At 41.9% G+C, this 20,503-nt stretch overlaps 1 protein-coding gene across 1 annotated transcript in view; it reads right to left on the minus strand.

Moving 5' to 3' along the window:
* LOC115082074 (transmembrane protein 260-like) overlaps window positions 1-20,503 on the minus strand; it is a 61,401-nt gene that overhangs the window by 1,574 nt on the left and 39,324 nt on the right. The gene's annotated exons all lie outside the window — the stretch shown is intronic.

Consider the following 20,503-nt stretch of genomic DNA (forward strand, 5'->3'; position numbering starts at 1 on the left):
ACAGAGTCAGATTTGAATAATAGGTTAGAGATGTAAAGTATACATGTAAGGAGCCTTCACAAAATATATATACTTTTATTTCTATTATATTTTATTTTGCCTTTTTAAACTTCAACAAAAACCGAATCATTTCATAGACATATATTTAACTTCTGCCTGTGAGATGCTGTGAGATAGGGACATAAACATCCAGAGCCATTTCCTCCTAGCTCAGAAGTTAGAAACAAACCTCTAGATTCAACAAAATGCTATAACTTTCGCATCGATAACACCCATGATAAGAAAAAGGGGCATGGCTTTGATAATTTTAGAATTACCGCGCGCCATCTTAGCGCTTTGCATAGGTAGTTTATCTCAACGTGCGTTAACGTTTTCACACCTTGCGATGCTTGTACTTCGCTACTCATGAAGTGCTCACACAGGCGTTTCCTTACTTTTCGGGGGGGGGTGGGGGGTGGAGAGAGAGACTCTTTATAAGGCCTTCATAGTAGTCAACTATTTATATCCGTATAGGAAGGCCAGCTAGTAACTCGAAGTGAAGGTTTGGTGGTGGTGTAGGGTTTTGGGGCAGAGTGAGACATACGAACAGCACCGTACATCTTAGTGAAGATTTGACATCATTTGGAGTGAGGAAAGTCAAACTAAGATAAGATTACTTCAATGTTCTCTCACCCTAGCTTGAAAGTACCCTGGTAGAGAATCCATCAAGCTAGGGTGAGAGAACATTGTAAAAATCTCATCTTTGTGACTTTCCTCACTCCAAATGACGTCAAATCTTCAGCGAGATGTACTGTGCCATTCGTACATCTCACTCTGCAGGTACAACTGGCCCCAAAACCCTACACCACCAAAACTTCACCTCGAGTTACTAGCTGGCCCTCCTATAGCAGTATAAATAGTTGACTACTATGTGTGCCACCCAGAGGCTCTCTCTCATGTATACATCACTCCACTCCTCTCCTCTCCCCATGCGCAAAAATGCCCAAAACAGAATTTGCAATATTTTCTGCAAATTCCGTTATGGTCGTTTTGGGCATATTGTACAGCTTAAAGCCAGGAAAAAAGGTGCAGTTATTTCTGGCATTAAAACCGTGTGATAGTGTGCATTATGCTAGCACACAGTACAATAATGCTCCTCATTTTCATTAATCCTGCCCCTTTGAATAAATTGCCAAATTTGCATTTTCACTGTGCGCTGCGATAACTATTGCATGTGTTATGGTGTTATCGCGGGCATTAATGTCATAACGGACTTTGATGAATGACCCTGAAAGACAGGAAACTGAAGAGAAAGGGTAGACTGGGTCAGTAAGATGAATCTGAGTTTTACTGCTCCAGATATAAAAATTATTTTATAGTAGGATATGAAATGCCAGCATGAAGCAGACCAAGAAACCTGAGAACTGTATAAGAATTCAGCACAGCACTAGAAAATGTCCAAATAAATAACTGCAGATATAAAACTCAGGAAAGTTCTGTGGACATTTTGTTAAACAGACCATGATTACACTTAAGGGGACTTATGGGACTTGATCGTTATTTTGGGATAAGTATTCCTTTTCAATCATGCGGTATTTAATTGGGAATTTCCCTTATAATTTTCGTACGGTTTCTTTTAAAGAAAATTAGAAAAATTTAGCAAATTTGCAGGATTTATTAAAGCAAATTAGACCCCTATGGCAAACAAGAAGCTATTTTGAAATGTCTTACTCGTGAATAGAGGGTCTTACATTAGTATCTTGGCAATAGAGTGCTATCTATTTAAAATAAGACCAATACATTTATTTCTTTGTTATTTGTACACTTAAGGTCTGACATTGACAACCTTGCCATCCAATCAGATTCGAAAATTAACTCTAGCCAACTGATAATTTGCTAACATTGCACACTGCACAATTATTGGAAAGCCAATAATTCAGATGTTTATGAATTGGCCAACCAATGAAAAAGGCCTAACACCAGACATCAGCCACTTATGATCCAGATATAGGTGGCGACAAGCTAAACTACTCCTATGATTACTGCAAGCATAATCATCAGAAAAGAAATCTAAACGAAGAAGATTGCAATGGACAACAGGAAGTGCTGGGTGCACACAACATTACAACTTTCTGGTAGCATAGAAGCATACCCTGCTAAAAACTTCAATTCGCCAGACTTCTGAAGCACCTAAACTTCAGGTGATTAGATATATAGCAATTTTAGGGTAACAACTTGAAGTAATAAGCTCTCTTAATAAATTTTGGGTGAATTCCTATTTTTAAGTGATAGCCTTGAGGCCTCTGACAGCATCATTTAGCCATGCTGGTTTCCACCAGGCCAGTCTAATGTTTTCAAAATGTTAATGCTCTGCAGTAAACATTCTACTTTTGTTTACATAAAGTTCTTCTAGGAATCACCAAACTGAGTAATGGAATTCCAATGGTACATAACTGCTACAATTTTGGAAAAGTGAAGCAAAGGAGCTTACAAATAGACATGCAGTGCTATTCATTTCTCTCTCATTAAACTGAATTGCATAACCTGGAAAACCCACAACCAAGGTGAAACTGCCCACCCAAACTAGTTAATAATCAACCAGTTGGAGGGAGGTGCTTTAGGTCCGGGATCACATAGAGGATCCTGCAAGAGACTAAATGCACAACAGAAACTTTATAGGTAGAAATCTCATGTGTGTCGGGGAAGCATATAGCGATAGGATTATTCTACCATCTACCTGGCCAAAATGATGAGACAGACGATGAAATGCTAAGTGAAATTAGGGAAGCTAATCAAATTGGTAGTGCAGGAACAATGAGAGATTTCAATCACCCTAATATTGACTGGTTAAATGTATCACGAGGACATGCTAGAGAGATAACATTTCTGGATGGAATAAATGACAGCTTTATGGAGCAAATGGTTCAGGAACTGAAGAAAGAAGGAGCTATTTTAGATCTAATTCTTAGGGGAGCGCAGGATTTGGTGAGAGGGGTAATGATTGTGAGACCACTTGGCAACAGTGATCATAACATGAACAAATTTGAATCCGTGACGGGATGGGGGACAATAAGTAAATCCATGGCTCTAGAACTAAATTTTCAAAAGGAAAACTTCGATAAAATGAGAAAAATAAGTTAGAAAAAAAAATAAAAGACGCAGTTGCAAAGGGTATGCATGTATAACAGGCGTGAACACTATTAACAAATACCATCTTAAAAGCACAATCCAGATGCATTCCATGCATTATGAAAGGTGGAAGGAAGGACGAGCCATTGCTGGTATGGTTAAAAGGTGATGTGAAAGAGGCTATTTTGGCCAAAAGATCTTCCTTCAAAAAACTGGAAGAACAATCTACCTGAAAAAAATAGGAAAAAGCACAAACTCGGACAAGTTAAATGTAAAACATTTATAAGACAGGCTAAAAAGAATTTGAAAAGAAGTTGGTCATAGAGGCAAAAACTCATAATAAAACCTTTTTAAAATATATCTAAAGGAGGAAGCCTGTGAGGGAGTTGGTGGAACTGTTAGATGATTGAGAGGTTAAAGGGGCACTTAAGTAAGATAAGGCCATTGCGGAGAGACTAAATTAATTCTTTGCTTCAGTGTTTACAGAGGAGGATGTTGGAGAGATACCATTTCCACAGTCAGTTTTCAAGGGTGATAATTCAGATGAACTGTCCCAAATCATGGTGAACCTGAAAGATGTAATAGGCCAGATTGACAAACTGAAGAATAGCAAAATCACCTGGACCAGATGGTATACATCCCAGAGTTCTGAAAGAACTCAAAAATGAAATTTCAGACCTATTAAAGTAATTTGTATCATATCAAAATCATCCCCTGTACCTGAAGACTGGAACTTTTCCAATATAAGCCTGATATATAAAAAGGGCTCAGGGAAACTACAGACCAGTGAGCCTGACTTCAGTGCTGGGAAAAATTGTGGAAACTATTATAAAGAATAAAATTACAGAACATAGAGATAGAAATTATTTAATGGGACACAGCCAGCATGGATTTACACAATGGAAGTCTTGCCTCACAAACCTGCTACATTTTTTCTGAAGGGGTAAATAAGCATGAGGATAAAGGTGAACTGATAAATGTAGCTTATATTTGGATTTTCAGAAGGCATTTGAAAAAGTCCCTCATGAGAGGTTTCTAAGAAAACTAAAAAGTCATGAGATAGGAGGCGATGTCTTTTTGTGGAATGCAAGCTTATTAAAAGACAGGAAACAAAGAGGATTAAATGGTCTGCTTTCACAATGGAAATAGGTAAATAGTGGAGGGCCTCAGGGATCTGTACTTAGACTGGTATTTTTTAATATTTTATTTATTTTATTTAAAGTTTCTATAAATGAACTGAAAAGAGGTACGATGAGTGAGGTGATCAAATTTGCAGATGACATAAAATTATTCAGAGTAGTTAAATCACAAGAGGATTGTGATAAATTGCAGGAGGACCTTGTGAGGCTGGAAGATTGGACGTCCATATGGCAGATGACTTTTAATGTGGAAAAGTGTAAGGTCATGCATATAGGAAAAAACAACCCATGCTGAAGCTACATTTTAGGAAAACCACCCAGGAAAAAGATATGGGCATTCTAGTTGATATTACATTAATATCAGTGTGCTATGGCAGTCAAACAGCAAACAGAATGTTAGGAATTATTAGGAAGAGAAAGGCAAATAAAATGAAGGATGTCATAATGCCTCTATCGCTCAACTTTGAGACCACATCTTGAATAATGTGTGCAATTCTGGTCATTGCATCTCAAAAAATATATGGTAGCACTGGAGAAAGTACAGAGAAGAGCAACCAAAATGATAAAGGGCATGGAACAGCTCCCCTAGGAGGAAAGGCTAAAAAAGTAAGGGCTGTTGAGCTTGGAGAAAAGATAGCTGAGGGAGAATATGATAGAGATCGACAAAATCATGAAAGGACTTGAATGGGTAAATATGAAACAGTTATTTAACCTTTCGGATAATATAAGGACTAAAGGCACTCCATGAAGTTAGCAAGTAGCACATTTAAAACAAATCTGAGAAACTTCTTTTTCACTCAGTGCACAATTAAGCTCTGAAATTTGTTGCCAGAGGATGTGGTTAAGGCAGCTAGTGTAGCTGGGTTTAAAAAAGGGTAGTGTAAGTTTCTGGAGGAAAAATCCATAAGCTGCTATTAATCAATAAGGAATACCCACTGATTGTTGCCAACATTATTTATTTATTTATGAGGTTTTATACACTGACATTCATGTGGAACATCATGCCGGTTTACAATTAACAATAAAGTTGGAGAAATTACATTGAACAGGGAGGAGGGGAGGGGAGAAGGCTAGAAGGAGAGGGAGGAAGAGTAAAGAAGGAAAAAGCAAGTGATGGAAAATTAAAGGAACAATTTTATGGTAAGAAGCTGCTATAAGTGATTACAATATCAGAATGAGTATAAGCAAAATTACAATATATACAATCTAATATTTACAAAAACGCCATTGAAAATAGCAATGGATAGATCAGAGCAATCTTATACAGTGTACTATCTTAAGTGGACGCAGTGGTCGAATGCTAGGTGGGGAGGAGGGCAGGGGGGGAGCGGAGGGAAAACGGGAAAAGGGGCGGATGGCTAGCTGAGGGAGAAAGGTAGAGAGGTAGGTAAGGGTTAGACTAGGTTTGGTTCGAATCGGGGTAGGCCTGTTTGAACAGCCATGTTTTGATTCCTTTTTTGTACATTACATTAGTAGCATGGGATTTATTTAATGTTTGGGTACTTGCCAGGTACTTGTGACTTGGACTGGCCACTGGATACTGGGCTTGATGGACCCTTTGTCTGACCTAGTAAGGCATACCTTATGTTCTTATAGTCAGATCAGCATGGATGCTTTTTTTTTTTTTTAAACATTTTTGCACATTTTATTTATTCTTATATATCTACTTTGCATGTTTGCATGCCCTTCTATATTTGCAGCTATTTATTTTTGTGTGTTTGTATATACACACACATACAAATATATATTATATAGTTATACACACATAAATAGAAATACACATCTCTCTGGATTTTTCTTCTGATAACTGAATGCTTCCCAAGTGGGTAGAGTTTCATTTCTATGAAGAGAAGACTAGTCACTCTGGGAAGTCTGTTTAAAACTTTAATGGAGGAAAGATCTGCTGTTATCAAATCCTGAGTTTAATTTATACAGAGCCTAGTGCAGTCTCTTTTCAAGCTAAAATAGGATTTTTCTAAAAATAAAAATATTTTTCTATAGTCTAATAGTTTATTTTTACATTTTTATTTTACATAATTATGTAAATTTTTTACACTTAAAAAAAATTAGTAAAGCCCCCTGCAAGAGGGATTTTAACTTTATAGCTGTACTGCTGTCATCCTTCTAGTCATCTGTCATAAAGACTGCTCGCTGTGACAACATGTTATCGCAAACATTAGTAGTAATACGAATAAATCTATTAAGTTTGCTGCAAAATAGTCATTGTTTTGTTGAAAAAGTCATTTTAATTGATAGGAAAATTGTGAGTGGAGTCAAAAGCAGCTGCAGCAAACATTAAAAGAAAATGATACATTCTTCACATAAGCAAACAAGCTATAAAACTAGAATAGACAAATTTAATCTCTTATAAGGATAGAGTTTTTGTATATTAAAGAAATGTTGTTTTTTTTTAAACCTCGACAGCAGTGGCAATAGATCCCATATGTCCTACTGGTGGGTATTATGTCCATTGACAGAAGATTTTAGAGGTCAAGTTCATGTCACAAGAGAAATGAAATTGTAACAACCCAACTGACATTGTATAATGTCTTCTTCTGCTCAATCAATAGGGCACTGCTAGTCCTATTACCATAGAGATGGCTTGCTCCTTACTGAAGGGTGTCTATTGTTTGACAAGACAGATTTGCCACTTGAATTGTGATGTTCCCAAAGGACTTGTACTTCATCAATTATTTGTATTCTTAATATTTAAGCATTTTCATATTTAAATCTCTAGGATGCATGGAGTGCACAATTGTTATGCCTAACAAAAGAGAGTTTCAGATGCAATCTTAAAACACCTAAATTGTAATAAATGTTGCTTCTGAACAAGTTAGGTAACAAAAGAAAATCTTAATACATTACTCAACAGAAGATGTTTCTGAAAAATAAAGCTGGCTCATATTATAAATTTCTGTTTTAACTCCTGCAATGTAAAATCAGATGGATATATATAATTGGTTTTACTAATAAAAAATAACACTTAAAATCCTGTTAACAGATAATTTAATAAATATTTCTTCTTAAAATATTTGTACTCCATACCGATAGAATATGCATATTTTTATACCTTGCTTTATCTACTCACTGTTCAATCATGCAAATATTTTAATTCCTATTAGCTATCTGCTTAATTTTTTGTATCTACCATAATTTAACCTAATGAAAAGAACATATTTTGAAATTTTTCAGAAGAAAAACCTCAATTTTATATATTTTTTTTATAACTTATTATGATACATTTTGCACTTAGTAAAGTAGGTAAAGAAATACTGTAATATAAATTCAGAAATGGCACAATATAAATATTGGAAGATTTTATTGTAAAACCTTCGTAAAGAGATTCATAAATTTTATTAAATAAATAAATATCACTCAAACTATTCCCTATTTTTTGCTCTGCAAAAAAACCCTCAAAATATTGGATATTATATATATCTTTCACTATAATCCTCTCAAATACAGGTTAGACTAAGGTTAAGAAACTAGAGAACTTCCATATCAAAGCAGACTAAGGTTAACAAAATCCCAAACTACATGGGATTCAAAATGTTTTCTTTTCACAGGGTTTGAAATGTAAATAACAAAGGTGGCCTTAAAGGCTTTCCCTGAAAGTACCAACAACTAGAAACTAGATTGTAAGGAAGTGGAAAACTAATGAAAGAGTAAAACAGCACCACATACTGATTTCTCCTGTTGCTCTTATCTGATCAGACAATATGCATTGCAAACAGGGCCAGATTAAGGAGTGGGCCAATAGGGCAATCACCCAGGGCGCGAACCAATAGGGTACTGAAACCTCACTGACAAGCTGATGCAATATCTGTGTGGGGAAAACGGGCACTCTTGATTGAGCGCCTGCTTTAACATGCGCCCATCCACCTCTCCCAGGCAAGAAACGCAGAGACTAATGAGTCACTGCATTAAAAAGGAGGCACTAGGGGAAACTGCGTCCTTTCTGCCTCTTTGGCATCGGGTGCCCAGGAAAAGTGACTGTGCGTGGCTTAGGAAAACAAACGCTCAATTTTACGCGCATCCGTTTTCCTAACCCATGCACAGCCCAGGTTAGGAAAATGGATGTTCGTAAATTGAATTTTTTTTTTCACGTTGCTGCTTTCTGTGGTTCCTCCGATTTAATATTGTCACGATATTAAGTCGGAGGAACCACAGAAAAGCTGTATTTTTAGATTTTCTGTTCAAATTTTGGGTCTCCTCAAAACTTCACGCCAGCTCCAGGTGTTAATTTTTGAGGGTTAAAATGTGTGCGTTGGGCGCATGGTTATTTTTTTTACATCAGGTGCACTAGCTAAAGGCCTCGACATGGCATTTGCATGTGATAAGCGCTATTAGCTGCGCTCTGGTTTGGACGTGCATTTTGGATGCACTGATCCCTTTATTTAGGATTTTAGGTAGAAAGCTGAAATCCAGAACCTCTAGGATGGCATTCTCTGAAATGCTTCCTGTTCCACGTGCAGGTCCCCAAAGGCAGGCAGAGCTCCAGAGTTTCAATGCATGGATGAGACGATGGTGCAGGGAAGAGGAATTCAGTTTTGTAAGGAACTGGGGGAACTTTTGGGGAAGGGGGAGACTTTTCCCTAAAGGATGGGCTCCACCTTAACCAGAGTGGAACCAAGCTGCTGGCACTAACTTTTAAAAAGAAGATAGAGCAGCTTTTAAACTAGAACAAGGGGGAAAGCTGACAGTCACTCAGCAGTGCATGGTTCGGAGAAATGTATCCTTGAAGGATACTAATGAAACTGGAGAGTTAGGGCATCCCAACAGAGAGGTTCCAAGAAAAGCAAACGTAGTCCAAGTGCCTATATGTAAAAAATGACCTGAGCTAAAGATTTACAAATTAAGGGCTAGATTTTAAAAGCCCGGCGCACCTATTTTGCATAGGCTGCCGTGCGCGCAAAGCCCCGGGATGCGCATAAGTCCTGGGGCTTCGTAAAAGGGGCGGGATTGGGTGGTCCGGGGAGGGTCCAGGGGAGTGGCGACGGTTCGGGGCGGACCGGGAGGGCGGTCCTGAGTACCCCAGCACTGTGGCCTGTGCCGGGGGATGCTTCAAGCAGGCGTAACTTGCACAACAAAGGTAGGGGGGGGGGATTTAGGTAGGGCTGGGGGTGGGTTAGATAGGGGAAGGGAGGGGAAGGTGGGGGGACGCGGAAGGAAAGTTTGGAGGGAACAGAGGCAGGCTGCGCGGCTCGGCACGCGCAGGCTGCTGATTTTGCTCAGCCTTGCGCACGCCGACCCCGGATTTTATAAGATACACGCGGCTACGAGCATATCTTATAAAATCCAGCGTACTTATTAAAGATCTACCTCAGCGCCTATCAACTGAAAAGTAGGTTGCTAATACAAACAAAAAAACACTCTGAAATGTTTGTATGCCAATGCCAGAAGTCTAAGAAGTAAGATGGGAGGAGAGTGTATAGTAGTAAATGATGAGATTGACATAATTGGCATCACAGAGACCTGGTAGAAGGAGGATAACAATGGGACAGTGCTATATCAGGGTATATATTGCAATGATAGGGAGGATCAACTTGGTACGAGTATGGCACTGTATGTCCAGGAGGGTATAGAGTCCAACAGGATAAAGATCATACAAGACACTAAATGCTCAGTAGAACCTATATGGGTAGAAATCCCATGTGTGTTGGGTAAGAGTATAGTGATAGAGTATACTACCGTCCACCTGGACAAAATGGTCAGACAGATGATGAAATGCTAAGAGAAATCACTGAAGCTAACCAATTTGGCAGTGCAATAATAATGGGAGATTTCAATTACCCCAATATTGACTGGGTAAATGGAACATCAGGACTTCCTAGAGACATAAAGTTCCTGGATGTAATAAATGACTGCTTCATGGAGCAGTTGGTTCAGGCACTAACACAGGGCGCTATTTTAGTTTTAATTCTCAGTGGAATGCAGGATTTGGTGAGAGAGAGGTAACGGTGGTGGGGCCACTTGGCAATAGTGATCATAACATGATCAAATTTAAACTACCGTATTTTTCGCTCCATAAGACGCACTTTTTTTCCCCCAAAAGTGGGGGGAAAATGTATGTGCGTCTTATGGAGCGAATATAAAAAAAAAACAAAAACACCCCCCCCCTCCTGACCCCCCCAAGACCTGCCAAACGTCCCTGGTGGTCCAGCGGGGGTCCAGGAGCGGTCCGGGAACGATCTCCTGGGCTTCGGCCGTCGGCTGCCAGTAAACAAAATGGCGCCGACGGCCCTTTGCCCTCACTATGTCACTGAGACCGACCAATAGCAGCGGTCGGGTCCCAGTGACATAGTGAGGGCAAAGGGCCGTCGGCGCCATTTTGATTACTGGCAGCCGACGGCCCACGCTCAGATCATCGTTCCCAGACCGCTCCTGGACCCCCGCTGGACCACCAGGGACGTTTGGCAGGTCTTTCGGGGGGTCAGGAGGGTGGGGGGTTGCAGTAAATTAAGTCAGCAGGTCTTGGGGGGGTCAGGAGGGTGGGGGGTTGCAGTAAATTAAGTCGGCAGGTCTTGGGGGGGGTCAGGAGGGTGGGGGGTTGCAGTAAATTAAGTCGGCAGGTCTTGGGAGGGTCAGGAGGGTGGGGGGTGTTAATTTAAAGGGTTGGGATGGGGTTTTTTTTTTTTGGGGGGGGGGAGGGGTTCCCAGAGAAAGAAACATTTTTCTGATCTGGGGAGTGGACCGAAATGGCCCTCCCCCAGACCCGAAAACAAAATGGGGAGAAAAAAAGCAGCTATGCACTCCCCTAATTTGCTCCATAAGACACCCAGACGCAGAGCCGGTTTAGCACAATTTTTTATTTTTTTTTTATTTTCCCCCTCTGAATCCTAGGTGCGTCTTATGGTCAGGTGCGTCTTATGGAGCGAAAAATACGGTAATAACTGGAAGGGGACAATAAGTAAATCTACAGCTCTAACACTAAATTTTCAAAAGGGAAACTTTGATAAAATGAGAAAAACAGAAAAAAACTGAAAGGTGTAGCTACAAAGGTTAAAATTGTTCAACAGGCATGGACATTGTTTAAAAATACAATCCTAGATGTGCAGTCCAGATGTATTCCACGCATTAAGAAAGGTGGAAGGAAGGCAAAATGATTACCGGCATGGTTAAAAGGTGAGGTGAAAGAGGCTATTTTAGCCAAAAAACATACTTAAAAATTGGAAGAAAATAGGACAAAGCATAAGCATTGTCAAGTTAAGTGTAAGACATTGATAAGAAAGGCGAAGAGAGAATTTGAAATGAAGTTGGCCGTAGAGGCAAAAACTCATAATAAAACCTTTTTAAATATATCCGAAGCGAGAAGCCTGTGAGGGAGTTGGTTGGACCGTTAGATGACCGAGGGGTTAAAGGGGCTCTTAGGGAAGGATAAGGCCATTGCAGAAAGATTAAATGAATTCTTTGCTTCCGTGTTTATTAATGAGGATGTTGGGGAGATACCAGTTCCAAAGATGGTTTTCAAGGGTGATGAGTCAAACGAACTGAACCAAATCACAGTGAACCTGGAGGATGTAGTAGGCCAGATTGACAAACTAAAGAGTAGCAAATCACCTGGACCGTATGGTATGCATCCTAGGGTACTGAAGGAACTAAAAAATGAAACTTCTGATCTATTAGTTAAAATTTGTAACCTATCATTAAAATCATCCATTGTGCCTGAAGACTGGAGGGTGGCCAATGTACCCCCCAATATTTAAAAAGGGCTCCAGGGGCGATCCAGGAAACTATAGAGCAGTGAGCCTGACTTCAGTGCCAGGAAAAATAGTTAAAACTATTCTAAAGATCAAAATCATAGAGCATATAGAAAGACATGGTTTAATGGAACACAGTCAACATGGATTTACCCAAGAGAAGTCTTGCCTAACAATCTGCTTCATTTTTTTGAAGGGGTTAATAAACATGTGGATAAACGTGAACCGGTAGATGTAGTGTATTTGGATTTTCAGAAGGCGTTTGACAAAGTCCCTCATGAGAGGCTTCTAAGAAAACTAAAAAGTCATGGGATAGGAGGCGATGTCCTTTCGTGGATTACAGACTAGTTAAAAGACAGGAAACAGAGTGTAGGATTAAATGGTTAATTTTCTCAGTCGAAAAGGGTAAACAGTGGAGTGCCTCAAGGATCCGTACTTGGATCAGTGGTTTTCAATATAGTTATAAATGATCTGGAAAGGATTACGACGAGTGAGGTTATCAAATTTGCAGATGATAAAAAATTATTCAGAGTAGTTACATCACAAGCGGATTGTGATACATTACAGGAGGACCTTGCGAGACTGGAAGACTGGGCATCCAAAAGGCAGATGAAATTTAATGTGGGCAAGTGCAAGGTGATGCATATAAGGAAAAATAACCCTTGCTGTAGTAACACAATGTTAGGTTTCATATTAGGAGCTACCACCCAGGAAAAAGATCTAGGCATCATAGTGGATAATACTTTGAAATCTTCGGCTCAGTGTGCTGCAGCAGTCAAAAAAGCAAACAATGTTAGGAATTATTAGGAAGGGAATGGTTAATAAAACAGAAAAGGTCATAATGCCTCTATCGCTCCATGGTGAGACTGCACCTTGAATACTGTGTACAATTCTGGTTGCCACATCTCAGAAAAGATACAGTTGCGATGGAGAAGGCACAGAGAAGGGCAACCAAAATGATAAAGGGGATGGAACAGCTCCCCTATGAGGAAAGGCTGAAGAGGTTAGGGCTGTTCAGCTTGGAGAAGAGATGGCCGAGGCGGGATATGTTAGAGGTCTTCAAAATCATGAGAGGTCTTGAACAAGTAGATGTGAATCTGTTATTTACACTTTCGGATAACAGAAGGACTAGGGGGCACTCCATGAAGTTAGCAAGTAGCACATTTAAGAATAATTAGAGAAAATTCTTTGTCCCTCATCGCACAATTAACCACTGGAATTTGTTGCCAGAGAATGTGTTTAGTGCAGTTAGTGTAGCTGGGTTCAAAAAAGGTTTGGATAAGTTCTTGGAGGAGAAGTCCATTATCTGCTATTAATCAAGTTGACTTAGGGAACAGCCACTGCTATGAATTGCATCAGTAGCATGGGATCCTCTTAGTGTTTGGGTACTTGCCAGGTTCTTGTGGCCTGGTTTGGCCTCTGTTGGAAACAGAATGCTGGGCCTGATGGACCCTTGGTCTGACCCAGCAGGGTAATTTCTTATGTTCTTACATTCTTAGGGATTCTGGATGTGTGTCCAAAACATGCTTCCAACTGCGGGTTACCCTGAGCATATGATATTGCATCAGCCTGTAAGGGGGGTGCCAAATTACCAGCCTGCCGTGGGCAGCAACACATCTTAGTCCTTTTCTGCATGCAACTGTACTAGAATGACCACACAAAGTTTAGTACTATGACTAGTACAAAAATGAGAATATAGGATAGATATTAACATCTGCATACATATGATCTGTAAGAGTAGCAACGATGCCAAGTTAATAAGCAAATACATAAGAACATAATAAGTAGTCATACTAGGTAAGAAAGAAGATCCATCAAGCCCAGCACCCTGTTTCCAACAGTGGCCAATCCAGGATACAAGTACCTGGCAAGTACCCAAACATTAAACAGATCCATGCTACTAATGCCGGTAATAAGCTGCAGCTATTTCCTAAATCAATTTGACTAATAGCAGTTTATGGACTTCTCCTCCAGGAACTTGTCCAAACCTTTTTTTAAACCCAAATATATGAACATACACACAAGTAGTTTTGAAATTATTGGAGACCAACATTATGCGTAGTTACAACTGAACAATGATTTTGATAAAACTGTAAAACATCAGAAGTTATTTGTAAACTAAACAATAGCACACTCTTGAGTCGACCACAGGTAATGATATAACGAACTGATGTTACCAAGTTAAATCAATTACAGGTCAAATATTTCAGTCCTGAGGAAGTGCTATAAGAAGGACTCAAGTTTGCTGGGAAAGTGTGCCAAAATCTCAAAAGAATTTGAGTGTTGAACTACTATTGTCTTTGTATATTGCATGCTGGGAAAGTAATTGAGAACTTGCAAAAGTCACTTGCTCTGAGAAGGTCTGACTGCTGGTTCCAGAACAAGTAATCACTGATGTCTGATTCTCACCCACTCACGTCACTTTTTTTTTTTAACTTTATTTTCAGAATTTTCAAATTTAACAAGTCAAAGACAGACACCAAAATATAGTGGATTAGCAAAGGAAATTAAAAGAAAGGAACAAGTTATATAAAAAAAAGAATTATCCTATAAGACCACTACATGGGGACCTAAAAAGGAAATAAAAACAAAGAAAAGAAAAAGCACAATATCAAATTAATCTCACTACATAAAACACTTGGATTACAACATCAGGTATGAACAGGGAGGGGCCCTTCTCGATTTAGAAGAAAATATTCCAACTGATCAGGATCAAAGAAAATATATTTGTTAGTGCCTGTTTTTATAATATACTTGCAGGGAAACTGCAAAAGAAATAATGCTCCCATATCAAGCACTCGTTGCTTTTTAGCCAAGAAAAGCTTCCTTTTAAGTTGAGTCACCTTAGCAACATCAGGAAATAAGGTGAGTTGTTGACCTAAGAAGAATTTGTTAGCGGAATGAAAAAACATTTTCAGAGTTCATATAAGATCATGATTCAAAGCAAATACTCAAACAGGGCAAATACTCAAGTAGAATAGAATGCCTTGTATTTCAATCTGAGATTCGTGCAAAAAAAGCTGTCAAATTTTCTAATGCATTAACATGTGATGAAATATGACTATTAGCATTCCCACTCTGTCTAAAAGGTAAGTAAAATGCTTTGGTAATAGGAGGACCCGAATCTGAAGGAACTTTAAGAACCTCTATGTAAAATTTCCTTAACAATTTGATTGGAGAAATACTCAAGGATTTAGGAAAATTGAGCATTCGCAAATATAATTTCCTCAAATTATTCTCCAGAACTTCTAATCTCCATTGAATAGATTCCTGACTTTTAATCAAAGACAAATCACATTTCCCTAAAGAAGATATGGCCAACAGTTGATGCCTTATCTTTTTGCACTGAGGATGTCTCCAAGGTTGTGTGACCTGGAAAGATGTGTAAGACTGCTGTAAATAGCTGGCGATTCTATCCTTAGGAATGTGGATAGCTAGGTCCTGGTAGGCATGAGAATTGCTTGGTAATTTGCCTGCCTGGTACAAAAGGTGGCAGTCCTCATGTGGTACCTAGATATGATTTTAGAGTATGCAGGGGAGGAGACAGTTGTCAATAGAACATATGGACACCAACAACATAGAAAGGTACAAGAAGGAAGTTCTGGAGGCTAAATTTAGGCATTTAGTAGGAAATTGAAATCCATTAGCTCCAGGGATGCATTCTCAGAAATGCTCCCGTTCCACATGCAAAACCCGAGAGTCAAGAAGAGCGCCAGAGTTTCAATTCATGGATGAGAAGATGGTGCAGGAAAGAAAGTTGTATGGAATGTTGTATGGGAAAGGGGAGCCTACGCCAATGGGATGTGCTCTACCTTAACCAAGTTGGAACCTGGCTGTATGGCTAACATTTGAAAAAAAGAGAGCAGGAAACTTATAAACCTGACCATGGGGGAAAGCAGATAATTGCTCAGAGGTACGTGGTTCAGAGGAAGATTTCTTCCAAGGATATTGATAAAACAGGAAAGTTAGAATAACTCAATAGACAGGTTGTGGGAAAGGCTAAAGGTAGCCCAGATGTATTTAAATAAAGAGCACACAGATATGAATCGCTTCAAACTGCCTGTATTATCTGCTAATGAGCAGTTTGTAAATACAAATAAAATTAGAAATACAAACATACATTATGTAAGATTTGTAGACATTTGTTGCTGTGCAGAGGTTGGCGCAACCTACAAAGAAGGTCATGTAGATCCCCACCATGAGCTGGTGGACCTAGGCTAGGAAAAAACTGATTTGGAACTTCACCTATATCAACCCCTTTCCCACTGTGTTAAGCCCTCGGGTTCTGGGGGCCAGCAGGTCTTAGGCGAAAGTCTCTTAGCAGGTCGAAGGAGCATACATCCTAGCCAGACTAGGGTCAGTGGCAGGTAAGAATGGTTGAGGTCTGGGCTAGGGTCAGTGGCAGGCGGCAGGCAAGAATAGTCAATGTCTGGGTTAGAGACAGTGGCAGGCGGCAGGCAAGTAACCAGGCTAGGGGTGAATCCAGAAGTCAGTTCGAGAGCAGGCGAAGGAACACAAAGGACTGACAGGAAGGAAAGCTGGGCCTGGATAAGATGAGGCAAACTGAGCTGGAGAGACTAGGCTCAGGAAAAGCAGCAACTCACACAACACAAGAAGATAGGTGACCTGTTGCTGAGGCAAAGGAAGGAGTTCTGAGATCTATATTGGGCTGGAGTCCTGACGTTATCGGGATGCACCAGGGGCAAGTTCCCACCGGAGTCCCTTTAAATGTGGCAGTGCATGCACCTAGAAAAGCAGAGGAAAGGAGTGACAGTGGCAGCTTCCTGCCACAGAGCGAGCACCCGGCACTGTCCCGTCACGGGGTACTGAGCACGGCCAATCAGTGGCATCAGGTTAGTAACACTTTCAAAAAAGATTATTAAGTTAGAATATATTGTATTATAGGAGGATAAAGCACGAGGAGAAATTACTACTTGCCTAATAATTTCATTTTCCTTAGTGTAGACAGATGGACTCAGGACAAGTGGGTTATGCACCTCTGCCAGTAAATGGAGACGAAACAAGTTGACGTCACAGCATGTATACTCCTGCAGCGACATCAGCCCACCAGTATTCTCTTCAAAAGCAAAAAACAGTCAACCATTACTGTACTCAACCAACAGGAAACACTGATCTCAGGTAATGAATGAATGCACCCCAATCTAGGCACTGGATGAACACTTACCAGTAAACCCCTGGAACACATAGCCCCACATTAAACCAACCATACGGCAGCCAAGAGCTGGAAGCTGAAGCCATCTGTCTACATTAAGAAAAACAAAATTATCAGGTAAGTAGTAATTTCTCCTTTCCTAGTGTGTAGACAGATGGACTCAGAACCAGTGGGATGTACCCAAGCTACTCCCAACTAGGGTGGGAAGTTGCCCATGGTCCAGTCAATACCGCACGTTCAAAGGCTGCATCCTCCCCGGCCCTGCACATCCAGACAATAATACCTGGAAAAGGTGTGTAAGGAAGACCATGTTGCAGCTCGGCAAATGTCGATGGGAGATAACAATCTAACCTCCACCCATGACACTGACTGAGCCGTAATGGAATGAACCCTAACCTGAGCAGGAAATGGCTTTTCAGCCTCCACATATGAGGCCATGACTACCTTCTTAATCCAGCAAGCTATTGTAGCCCGCGAAGCTGGTTCGCCCTGCTTCCTTCCACCATCGACAAACAGGCAATCCGTCTTTCGGAAAGGTTTAGAAACCTCCAGATACCGCATGACATGTCTCTTGACATCCAAAGGATGCAACAGGCAAAACTCTTCCGCATCTTCTCGCTTATCCAGTGATAGCAAGGAAATGGACGGATTCAAGTGAAAATCCGAGACCACTTTGGGCAAGAAAGAGGGAACAGTACGCAGCTTTATTGCTCCTGGAGTCACCCAAAGTAACGGATCCCGGTAAGACAAGACCTGCAGCTTGGAAATTTGGCGCGCAGCTTAGGGGCCATGTCAAGGTTCATGTCAAGGTTCATTCTGTTAGAGCCATGGCAGCTTCGGTGGTCCAGTTGTGAGCAGTCCTCGTGGAAGAGATCTGCAACATGAAGTTCACTCCCCACTTTCGCCTTGCACTACTGTCTAGACCAGTGGTTCTCAACCAGTGTGTCACGACCCTGGTGTGTCGCCACACTTCCTGGTTCCCCGCTGACCCAGCTGCTCCCCAGTCCTCCTCCGCCTGGGCTTAAAATGCTGTCAGCCCGGGCGGAACGTGGCAGGACGGCTGGAGTCAGCGGCACCGGCATGGTCTCTTCTTCCCGCCACCCCCCCCCCCCCCCCGGGTGGCCCGGAAGAGGAAGTGGTGAGCATCGGGTGCGTGTGCGGGAAGAAGAGACCATGCTAGTGTGGTCAGAATCGGCCCGAAGAACAGAAGAGAGGCGCGGTCTGAAGAATCTGCAGCGCGGCTCGGAGGAAAATGAAGAAGGGCGTCAACCCCCGCGGCCAATGGGACTCCTCGTCCGTGAGGGCTGAAAATGAAGGAGGTTAGGGTTGGGAGGAAGCTGCTGCTGCCGCTCGTTCCGGGGGGGGGGGGGAGAGAGAGTGAATGAGCAAGCATGTGTGTTTGAGATCCTATGTGTGTGTGTATGTGAATGATTGAGAGCCTGTATATGTGAAAGAGAGTATGTCTGTGATTGAGAGCCTGCCTGTGAGAGAGAGCATGAATGTAAGTTTACGATTGGGAACCTGTATGTGTAAGTTTGTGATTGAAAACCTGTTTGTGTGAAAGAGTATGTGTGTGTGAGAAAGATCATGTGTATATATGATTAAGAGCCTGTATATATAAGTAAGAGAGAGAGCATGTGCATCTGTGTGTGATTGAGAGCTAGTTTATTGGAATCACTTCCCTGGGCTTAGAGGGTCCCAGGATGTTGAGGTCCTCTGGCGGAGGTTGTGGCCGTATTATCGGAGGCCCTGGCTACATGTGGACGAAGGTATGCAGGCCTTTGAAGAATTCCACCCAGGAGATAGATGCTGGGTCTAAATTAAGAGGCGCTGTGTCCCTGGGGAGTCCCGTTTGAGGGAGGGTCCCGCTGGGAGATGCTAGGTCAGGCATACTGTTCAAGAAGCTGGAACCCGGTACCGGCTGGGGATGGCCTTGGGCTGGATCCCCCAGGGCCTCCTCGCACTGTATACACAGGGCCGTGGCCTCCTCATGCTGTGCAGCTCTAATGTGGCATGCTGGGCAAAGGCCCTGAGCTTCTTTTCCGGTGGTGCCATGGCTTGTGCGTGTAAAATACAGGGCCCGGTGGCTTAGTTATGCGCTCCAGTGCGTCGAAGTTGTGCGCGTAGGATTGGTTCGCGCTCAGGGAGATAGACGCGCTGTTGTGCGCACAGATTGAAGTTATGCCCCCGGCACAATAAGCGCGTGGCTATGCGTGTCGCTTGTGCGCACTGTACTTGGGCGCACACAAGGTATCTGTGCGCCCGGCTCGCCTCTGTACGCATGGATCGGGGCGGCAGACAGGGCGGCGAACAGATCAAAATGGTGACGGCTACCACGCGGACAATATGGTGACCACCTCGGAGGGTTTCCACGTGGGAGGTCCCTCTGATCTGACCAGGGTCTAGCCCTGCTAGGGCAGATCAACCCGGTGGCACTGGTCCCAACTGGCGATCTGTGTGACTCCTCGAGCTTCGGAGACCGGAGACTTTTAAATAGATTTCTACCTTACCTTGTCTCGGCGCTTCCCGGTCTCGTTCCGGGCGGTCTCCGGCTGCGGGGGGAGAGGGAAAATACCTTCACTGCCGTGCTCGAAGTTGCACTCGCTGCCTCTCACCTCACCCGATGTCGGGGGTTAGGTCCCTGCCGAGGGTCGGCCGCCGGACCGAGGCTTACCTCCAAGGGGTCACGGAAATCACCTCGAGAATTCTCAACTGGGGGAGGGACCCAAAGGGTGTCACCGCAGGAGAGCGGGGCTCGTCTGTAGAGGTAAGATTTCTTCTTGTTTTGGTTTTCTTTGCTAAATTACTCTAACTCTGTGCTAGCGTGCATAGAGTCCCGAACTGCTATGGAGACGGAAAATACTGAAGAGCTGCACTTCCTGCAGGGGTATATGTACTAGGGCTGACGTCAGATTGAAATCTGATCAGTCTCCAACTGCTATCAGGAATACACTATACCCATTGGTCCTGAGTCCATCTGCTACACGCTAGGAAATTAAGGATTATTACGGCATCTAAGCCCTGAGCATGGGACTCTCCACTGTTACAGCTGTTTTAATCCTGCTTGTCAACAGAGAGCATAATTGCTTACCTGTAACTGGAATTCTCTGTAAAAAGCAGGATAAATCAACCATACTTGTATTACCCATCCTCCTCCCTGGGAGTCAATTGCTATGCTTAAACTTTGGAAGAGATAGAGGGGCTCATGAGGCAATGGCTGCTTGCAGAACTCCTGAGTATGTTTAGAAAATGCTTTTGCGCTTAAAGAGCTGGTCCATCTCAGGACCATCAGATGACATCACCCACTGTTATTGCTGATTTACCATGTCAACGGAGAATCCCGGTTACAGGTAAGCAACTATGCTTTTCCAAATAGTTAAGAA

This window comes from Rhinatrema bivittatum, unplaced genomic scaffold, assembly GCF_901001135.1.
Source record: "Rhinatrema bivittatum unplaced genomic scaffold, aRhiBiv1.1, whole genome shotgun sequence".
Classification (NCBI taxonomy): domain Eukaryota; kingdom Metazoa; phylum Chordata; class Amphibia; order Gymnophiona; family Rhinatrematidae; genus Rhinatrema; species Rhinatrema bivittatum.